The 9,841-nt window shown below is 44.8% G+C and overlaps 1 long non-coding RNA gene across 1 annotated transcript; it reads right to left on the bottom strand.

The window, feature by feature from the left end:
* Positions 1 to 7,722: 7,722 nt before the first annotated feature.
* Positions 7,723 to 9,708, bottom strand: LOC123121508 (uncharacterized). Its single transcript, XR_006459768.1, has 3 exons — positions 9,220 to 9,708; positions 8,483 to 8,648; positions 7,723 to 8,286 (listed from the first exon to the last, which is right to left on the bottom strand). It is a non-coding gene; the product is annotated as an uncharacterized lncRNA (long non-coding RNA).
* Positions 9,709 to 9,841: the final 133 nt, after the last annotated feature.

Genomic DNA, 9,841 nt, shown 5'->3' on the forward strand with positions numbered 1-9,841 from the left:
GCCGCAAGCCTCTATATCCATGAAAACTCAATCGGGACCCTGTTCCAGCACCCTGCCGGAGGGGGAAATCATCACCGGAGGCCATCTTCATCATCCCGGTGACCACCATGATGAGGGGGGAGTAGTTCACCCTCGGGACTGAGGGTATGTACTAGTACCTATGTGTTTGATCTCTCTCTCTCTCTCTATCTCTCTCTCTCTCTCTCTCGTGTTCTTGGTTTTGCACGATCTTGATGTACCGCGAGCTTTCTTAATATAGTTGGATCATATGGTGTTTTCCCCTCTCTATCTTGTTATGATGAATTGAGTTTTTACCTTTGAGGTTTCACTATTATCGGATTGAATACTTTTATTGATTTGAGAACACTTGATGTATGTCTTGCATATGAATACCCTGGTGACAATGGGGTATATATTGATTCACTTGATGTATGTTTTGGCACTCAACTCGTGGATTCCCGAGGTGACATTGGGGTAATCTGCATAGGGGTTGATGTACATTTTCATCCTACTTTCTCCGGGTCAAAATCTTGGGGCACTCTTTAAAGTTTTTTGTGTTGGATTGAATATTTTGAATCTGAAGTTGTTTGATGCCTATCGAATAATCAACTCATGGATACTTGTGGTGACATTGGAGTATCTAGGTGACATTAGAGTTGGTTGATGTGTATCATATGGTGTTATTTTAGTATGAACTCTAGGGCTAATTGTGAGACTTATAGGAATAGCTCAATAGATTGATCGGAAAGGATAACTTTGAGGTAGTTTCGTACCCTAAAAACATTTTTCATCTTATGTTCTCTGCTAGATAAGAACTTTGGAGTGACTCTTTGTCGCACATTGAGGGATTGTTATATGATTCAATTATGTTAGCACTGTTGGGAGATTGCACTAGTGAAAGTATGAACTCTAGGCCTTGTTTCTAAGCATTGCAATACCATGTGTGCTCCATTTTATCACTTGCAACCTTGCTGTTTTTATTTTCAGGTTACAAAAACCTATATCTACTATCCATACTACACTTGTATCGCCATCTCTTCGCCGAACTAGTGCACCTATACAATTTGCCATTGTATTGGGTGTGTTGGGGACATAAGAGATTTCTTGTATTTGATTGCAGGGTTGTTTGAGAGAGACCATCTTTATTCTACGCCTCCCACGGATTGATAAATCTTGGGTCATCCACTTGAGAGAAATTTGGTATTGTCCTACAAAACTCTCCGCTTGGAGGCCCAACACGAGTCTACAAGAATAAGTTGTGTAGGAGACATCAGTAACTTCTATGTAAATAGCAATATATGCACCGCGGACCTAATAACTTAGGTACAAACATCACGATAACTTTGACCAGCAAAAGGAAGATGTTGAAAATATACCCCGGTCACTTTTGTGTAACACTACTAGAAAAAAGGCTGTTAGTGGCGCACCAGTTTTTGCTATTAATGGCGCACTATAGATGTGCCACTATTACCACGCCACTAGTAACAAATACCAATGGCGCACCTCTGGTGCGCCATTAGTATTGCAGGTAACAGTGGCGCACCTTGTATGCGCCATTACTATTGCTACAGGTGCGCCACTGGTAACTTTTTTTTTGATTTTTTGTTTCTGTTTTGAATTTTGAAGGCAGGAAAATAGTAGTGGCGCACCGTCTAACCCCCACAGTGCGCCATTGCTATTTTTAAATTTTGAATTTGGATCTGGATCTAGATCTGGCTCATTTTTTTGCTTGAATTTTTTTCAAATTTCATTCTCGACCTGGATCTGGTACGTTCTTTGTGCCGGGGGAGCTCCACATGTGGCCGGAAGTAGAGGAGGAGGAAGGAGAGACCGTGAGGAGGAGAGGAGGGAGGAGAGACCGTGAGGATCAGGAGAGGAGGGAGGAGGAGGTCGCCGGAGAGGAGGAGGAGGACCGTGAGCAGGAGAGGAAGGAGGAGCACCGTGAGGAGGAGAGGAGGGAGGAGGTCGCCGGAGGAGCACCGTGAGGAGGAGAGGAGGGAGGAGGAGGTCGCCGGAGGAGGAGCACCGTGAGGAGGAGGTCACCGGAGGAGGAGCACCGTGAGGAGGAGGAGGTCACCGGAGAGGAGGAGATGGAGTTGAGGAGAGGAGGAGATGGAGTGAAGGAGAGGAGGAGAAGAATGAAGGGGTAAGTGGCTGGCCGGCCCTTTTAAACTTTTGTCCCAACTTAGCAGTGGCGCACCGTGCACTGGTGCGCCATTGCTATTTTTTTGAATTGTGAAGGCGGGAAAATAGTAGTGGCGCACTATTCACTGATGCGCCATTGCTATTTTTTTTTTGAATTTTTTGAATTGTGAAGGCGGGAAAATAGTAGTGGCGCATTATTCATAAGGTGCACCATTGCTAACTTGTTTTTTATTTTTGTATTTTTTTGAATTTTGAAGATGGGAAAATAGCAGTGGCGCACCATGCACTAGTGCGCCATTGCTAATTTATTTATTTTTTGCATTTTTTTGAATTTTTTTGCCTCCAGATCTTAAAAGCATCGTAACTTTTTTCTGTTAGGTTTTTGAGGATTCTAGAAAATCGATAACGAGCGTAGCCAGTCAAATTCGGATGTAACTTTTCGAGTAGATGATTTTTCATATAAAAAACTTTTTCATCGGAGGTCGTATGCAAAAGTTACGGCCATTTTACCGAAACACGGCGGCCTTTTGCAAAAAAATTCAAAATTCATGTTTGTTAATTTTCCTAGCAACTAGAACACATAACACATGGGCATCTATTTTTTGAATTTTTTTTGAATCTTTTATCATTTTCTTTTATTTTTTTAAAAACCTAAAAGGCGATCCACAGGGGGGGTGTTTGTGTGTGTGAGACGTTAGTAATGGCGCACCCTTCCTGGTGCGCCATTACTAACCTCACACACACACGCAGGCACACCCCCACCAGAGCTACATAGCAGTGGCGCACCTAGGTGTGGTGCGCTATTGCTATGTCTGGTGTGGGGGGGATGAATCCAAAAAAATAGCAATGACGCACTACTCATGTGGTGCGCCATTAGTAAAAACATAGCAATGGCGCACCTGATTCTGATGCCGCACCATCATCATGGTGCGCCACTAGTAGAGATATTGGGGATAAGCCTTTTTCTAGTAGTGTAAGTAGCATGGTAATATGCACACCGCCAACCTGATAACTACGTACAAACACCATGATAACTTTGAACCAGGGAAAATGTTTTTTGGTTGAAAACATCCCGCTGGCCACTTTTGTATAAATACAATGGTATTTTACGCATCGTAGAGTTGAAAACTCAGGTACAAACACCGTGATAACTTTTTAACCCCCCCCCCCCCGGAGGAGGGGTTGTTGTTGAAAACATGCCCCAGTAACTTCTGTGTAAATAGCATGATCATATAAGAATCCAGACCTGATAACTTACGCAAAAACACCATGGTAACTTTTGGCTGGGGCAAAAAATATATTTGAAACATACACGCAGTAAATCCTGTATAAATAACATGATAATATATGCATCACAGATCTGATAACTTGCATAATATACACCACAATAACTTTGACTGGGGTTTTTTGTTTGAAATATACTCTAATAATTTTTGCGCAAATAACATGGTAATATACGTAACATGACAACTTATGTGCGAACACCGTGGTACTTTTGATCGAGGTGGAAAAAGTTGTTGAAAACTTACAACGATAACTTGCATCGGAAAAGAATGGTATTTTTACGCGCCACATAGCTAATAACTTACGCTCAAACACTATGACAAAGTTTCCCTGGTCAAATAGTTGTTGAATTATATCCCGACAACTTCCGTGTAAAGTTTTCATGTTACCCATGCTAAATTTACCATGCTTCTCATGCTTTTGTTATCAGCCTTTTAACGTTATAGTTATCAACTTTACCATGTTTTTTTGTTATCATGATGGTAATATTGAAGTTATCAACCTTATCATGCTTCCCATGTTCTAGTTATCAGCCTTCTAACGAGATAGTTATCAACCTTTATCATGCTAACGTTTACCATGCTTCTAATGTTCCAGTTACCAACCTTCTAACAAGATAGTTATCAACCTTTATCATGTTATTTTGTTACCAGGGCGCTAATGTTTTGAAGTTATTATGATGGGCACTGTTGGGAAATGTTGCATGGAAAACAAAAAAAATTCTACGCACACGCAATGATCTATCCATGGAGATGCATAGCAATGAGGGGGAGAGTGTGTCTACGTACCCTCATAGACCGTAAGCGCAAGCATTTCTCAACGCGGTTGATGTAGTCAAACTTTTTCGCGCTTCAACCGATCAAGTACCGAACGCACGACAACTTCACATTCTGCACACGTTCAGCTCGGTGACGTCCCTCGCCTTCTTGATCCAGCAAGACGTCGAGATAGTAGATGAGTTCCGTCAGCACAACGGCGTGGTGACAATGATGGTGAAGTGATCCTCGCAGGGCTTCGCCTAAGCACTACGAAGATATGACCGTGGGAGTAAACGATGGAGGGGAGCGCCGCACACGGCTAACAATTGTCTGGGGTGTGCTAGGGGCGCCCCCACATATATATAGGTGCAAGGGAGAGGGGAGGCAGCCAGGGTGCGCCCCAAGTAGGATCTGAATCCTACTTGGGCTTTTCCCAAGTGGCGCCCCCCTTCCATAAAACACCGGAGAGAAAAGGGAAGGGGGAAGAGAGAAGGAAGGGGGGGGGGGCGAACCCCTCTTTTCCTTCTCCCAATCGGCCTCCTGCCATAGGGGGGCGAGCCATCCCTTGTGGGCTGGTGTGCTCCCCACTCATGGCCCATATGGCCCATATATTCCTCCGGGGGGTGTCCGGTAACCCCTCCGGTACTCCGATAAATACCCGATACCTTCTGGAACACTTCCGGTGTCTGAATACCATCGTCATATATATCAATCTTTACCTCTCGACCATTTTGAGACTCCTCTTCATGTCTGTGATCTCATCCGGGACTCTGAACAACATTCGGTCACCAAATCACATAACTCATGTAATACTATATCGTCAACGAACGTTAAGCGTGCGGACCCTACGGGTTCGAGAACTATGTAGACATGACCGAGACACCTCTCAGGTCAATAACCAGTAGCGGAACCTGGATGCTCATATTGGCTCCTACATATTCTACAAAGATCTTTATTGGTCGAACCGTTATGACAACATACGTAATTTCCTTTATCCATTGGTATGTTACTTGCCCGAGATTCGATCGTCGGTATCTACATACCTAGTTCAATCTCATTACCGGCAAGTCCCTTTACTCATTCCATAATACATCACCTCGTGACTAACTCCTTAGTCGTTTGCTTGCAAGCTTATGATGTGTATTACGGAAAGGGCCCAGAGATACCTCTCCGATACTCGGAGTGACAAATCCTAATCTCGATCTATGCCAACTCAACAAACACCTTCGGAGATACCTGTAGAGCATCTTTATAATTACCCAGTTACGTTGTGACGTTTGATAGCACACAAGGCATTCCTCCGGTATCCGGGAGTTGCATAATCTCATAGTCGAAGGAATACGTATTTGACATGAAGAAAGCAATAGTAATAAAACTGAACGATCATAATGCTAAGCTAACGGATGGGTCTTGTCCATCACATCATTCTCCTAATGATGTGATCCCGTTATCAAATGACAACTCATGTCCATGGTTAGGAAACCTTAGCCATCTTTGATCAATGAGCTAGTCAAGTAGAGCACTAGGGACACGGTGTTTGTTTATATATTCACACATGTATTAAGGTTTCCGGTCAATACAATTCTAGCATGAATAATAAACCTTTATCATGAATAAGGAAATATAAAATAACAACTTTATTATTGCCTCTAGGGCATATTTCCTTCAGGCATGTCATAGTTATCACGTTGCTTATGACAAAGTTATCAAGCCTAATTATAACTTTTTTTCTAATATGGTAGAAAGAAGAAGCGTTTAAATACCCCTACTTACGTAAGGCAACTAGAAAAGATTGGTGAGTTGGTTATTGGGTTGATTAGCAACCCTGGAGACCAGGGTTCAAATCCCCTTTTAAGCACTTTATTTCTTTTTCTCCTTCACCAAGACTAACTCACATAAAGTTGGGCGAGTAAAAAAAGTCCTTGAACCAAGGTGAGGAAAAAGAATAGAGAGAAGGAAAATCGGAAAGCGGGAGGATCGAACGAGACACGAGGACCCGATCTAGGGTCCTTCGCATCTACCGCTAAAATCAGAATGTTCAGAAGTTAGCATTGTCCATCAATCTATGCATAGTTTAACGTGGAAAAACATCCCTTGACCAATAAGTAATCCCGAACACATGATATGTTCTCACCTGTATTTAGACCTTTTTATCCAATCACGACCATGTGTGAAACCCGCTAAGCTGTGATGGAGCACTGAGACGTCGCGTCCAGCGAGGCGGGCTCGGCGACGGACGAGATGTCCTTGTGGCTCAGCTCCAGGCGTCTTGACGCCATGGATCTGGGTCTCCAAATCCTTTGGTTGCGGGCATCTGGGGACTGGATCCTTGCATCAGAGCGGTTCGCGGGTGGACCGGTAGGTGGAAAAGTCGGTCAAGATCAAGGTGGGCGAGTGACTGTCAGAAGGCTCTGGTGGCGGTCGGAGTCGTCAACGACAGCGCCCGTGGGCATCCTAACCTTGCCGAAGGCGTCCGCGATGTAGTTCGCATCCCGCCTAAATCACTCTGGGGGAAACCCTAGATCTCCCGAGTCAGACATTGGCGGCGCCTAGTTTGCCCGTCCTTTGGCGCAACATGTGGGAGTTGGACTTGGCTTGTGAGACCAAGGCCAGATGGTGGTGCTCGAGGAGGTGGAGCGGCGTGGCATCTACTGTGTGGAGAACGGCGGGTCTAGGTGGCATGGCACAGTGGGGTCTTAGTGGCGTACGTGTGATGGTGGACGAGCACAAGTCAGTGGTGCTGTTTGGCGCCGTGGCGGCGTCTATGGTTGGCATGGCAAGGATCATGCGGATGTCTGACCTAAAGATGGGTCGGCATTTCAATGGTGGTGACGGCGTCTAGAGCGTGTGCATGTGGACTGTGGTGCACACTTAGGGTCTGCTGGAACAGATGTGTGCTGCCGGTATGCCAAGCGGATGCAGGTGGCTCGGTGATGACCCCCAAATCTAGATGGTGGGGTGTTGTGATGGCATCCTCCACTGTCATGTTTGTAGGTGTGACGTGGTGGCCTGAGATTGATTGATGTATGTTTTATGTTTCTGCTAGACCTTTGTGGAATAATAATTCAATAAAGATGATTGTGTGTATCTTTTGATGCACAGACGAGGGTTCCGACCTCCTTCAAAATGTCTCTTCACACGCAGATACGTTGATTGTGCTGTGCATCCACGTACGGCGTCCAAAACCAAACTACCAAAGATGAAGTGCAGGATCACAGCTTATTTCCGGGAGAAGCTGATAGAGATCGCTTAGACTTCTAGTATATGTAGCACGATGACGACCGTGCATACAGTTAACAAATAGGAGTATTAATTAATTTTGCTTCCCCAGTTAAAGGTTCCTTTGATTCAAAGGATCTTCATAAGAATTTTGAAGGATTAAAATCCTTTGGATTTTTTTCTATGTTGGTTGTTTAAGCCATAGGGTTGAATCCTGTAAGAATTTTTTTTCCAAGGATTTCTCTGTACTAGTTCCCATAGAACTTTTAGCGTCCACTTAAACCTCTCTAAAAGAATCCTTTGTTTTTCGATGATGTAATCAAACAAACCAAAATCATGTAGAAATGAGATGAGCATAACATTTCAATCCTATGCTTTTTCTGTTCCCGCGTTTTTAGAATCCTAAGAATCAAAGAGGGCTTGATATTACATACGCTGAGCACCTTACTTCATCCTCAACGTAGCTCGTTTTCTTGTCCGAGCAAATTGGGGAAAAACTGGCAACCAGCTCCGACAGATCGCCATTTCCTTTCCCTTACACCACCACACATCAGGGTGAGTTTCCACACGCAGACTTACAAATCGATAGGACAAAGGAAAAAACCTAGTACAGTTTCAGAAACAATAAAATAAGCATGGATCACATCTTTATTCGCTCCAACGCAATCAGCAAAGTGCAGATTGATATGAAACATGATCATCATCATTCATGGGTCGGGACACTGGCAAGTCTTGACGCAGTCGTCTCTGTGCTTGTAGCACGGGCCACCCCAGCAAGGACCATCGCAGCACCACTTGAATGCATTTGGCGGAAATATGGCGTAGCGACAACGATAGCTCACATCCGTTATGTTGATCCCCATCTTGTCGATGCTCCGTCCTAAAGAGAAAGAAAATTGAAGTAGTTACAATATATTCTCCCAATAACAAGATAAGTAGATTTATTCTGTATATGAAGTCATAATAAAGTCTACATGGAAAACCACTCTGGATCTGATCTTTCCATGGAGTTGATGAAGCAACTTTGAACATACTGATGAATACTAGAAATAACAAACTTTAATTGTTAATTTTACCGTATATCGGCCGAGGAGTGGCCAAGCAAATCACAAGAACCAATGAAAGTAGTAGGAGAGCTTGGCCATTGTGCTTGATGTGCGTTGCCATGGTGTGAGAGATTCACTGGGTTTTGGTTATGTATCCTTGTTGTTCATTGCAGTGTATGCAGAGCCTCACACATAGCTGCACATTGCACATACAGAAGTGGTCATAATCAACTTTAATTCAGAGCCTGTACATTGCACATATGTTTTTTTGTAAGAGGAAATAAGCTTCATCCTCTCTCAAGATACATATTTCTCTTTGTTTCATAACAGCCGTTGTTATAAGCTACAAAGTTGCTATCTAAATCAACTAGAAGTATAATTCAGAGACTTGTCTACTGGGATTTTGTAAGCTACAAGAGTGACGTCTAAGTCAAGAATTTGGGCTTGAACAGCCGCTGAAAGAGTCACTGTAGTGCTGCAGTCTCAGAAGATCTGAGTTGAAGAAACTTACTGTAGTTGTTATGAATCAAAAGAGACAAAATCATGTTATCTGAGTATCTGATGCTCAAATAAACAATGTGGGTGATTCTTGATTTGATTCATAAGAAAATTAGCTGGCCGCTTCCCCTGATTGAACTTCTCAGGGAAGCGATCAGTGTAAGAGGAGGGTGTCAGACAGAACATCCTCCATTTCAGAGTGCTTAGCACGGGAAGCTCCATACTGTGAATAGCATTTGCTTCAGAAGGGAGAGATGACAATGCTGTACCTTCTAGCCGAGGTGGACATGCTCGGGGCGAAGACTGCGGAGGAGATCGGGCGGCAACCAGTAGCAACCCGAACCGGGGCCGGCAGGCAGCTGGAAGACGAGGTAGGCGGCCAAGCTAGAAGACGAGGTCGACGACGCTAGGGTTGGGCAGGAGCTGGAAGACGAGGTCGGTGGTGGAGCTTGAGGATCTGGTCGATAGAGCTCGGCGTCGGGCAGGAGCAGGAGGACGGAGCTCGGGTTGAGAGGCTGCTTACGCCGGCGGTGTCGGGGTCGAGCTGGAGCTGGAGGACGGCGAGGGGATCGGGGCGGCCTGTGGGGAGGGGGCGCCGGGAGACCAGGTGGGCGGCGCTCGGGTGCGCTTGCTGAAGCGTGGGATGGGGAACAAGCGGCGCACGGCCTGGGCTTGGTGGTGGCGCGGGGTTGGCAACGGCCGGCGGAATGAGGGGAGTGGGAGCGGCTGCTGGTGGCACTCGGTGGTCCAGTGTGAGAGCATCTCCAACAGTCGATGAAAAAATCCTTCTACAAAAAAACAGTCGATGAAAAAATTGGTGCCAGAGGCTGCTTAAACATCACAAAAGATTACATTTCCACCACAAATTATGTATGCGTAACAAGGTCTAAA

This window comes from Triticum aestivum, chromosome 5D (assembly GCF_018294505.1).
Source record: "Triticum aestivum cultivar Chinese Spring chromosome 5D, IWGSC CS RefSeq v2.1, whole genome shotgun sequence".
Taxonomy (NCBI): domain Eukaryota; kingdom Viridiplantae; phylum Streptophyta; class Magnoliopsida; order Poales; family Poaceae; genus Triticum; species Triticum aestivum.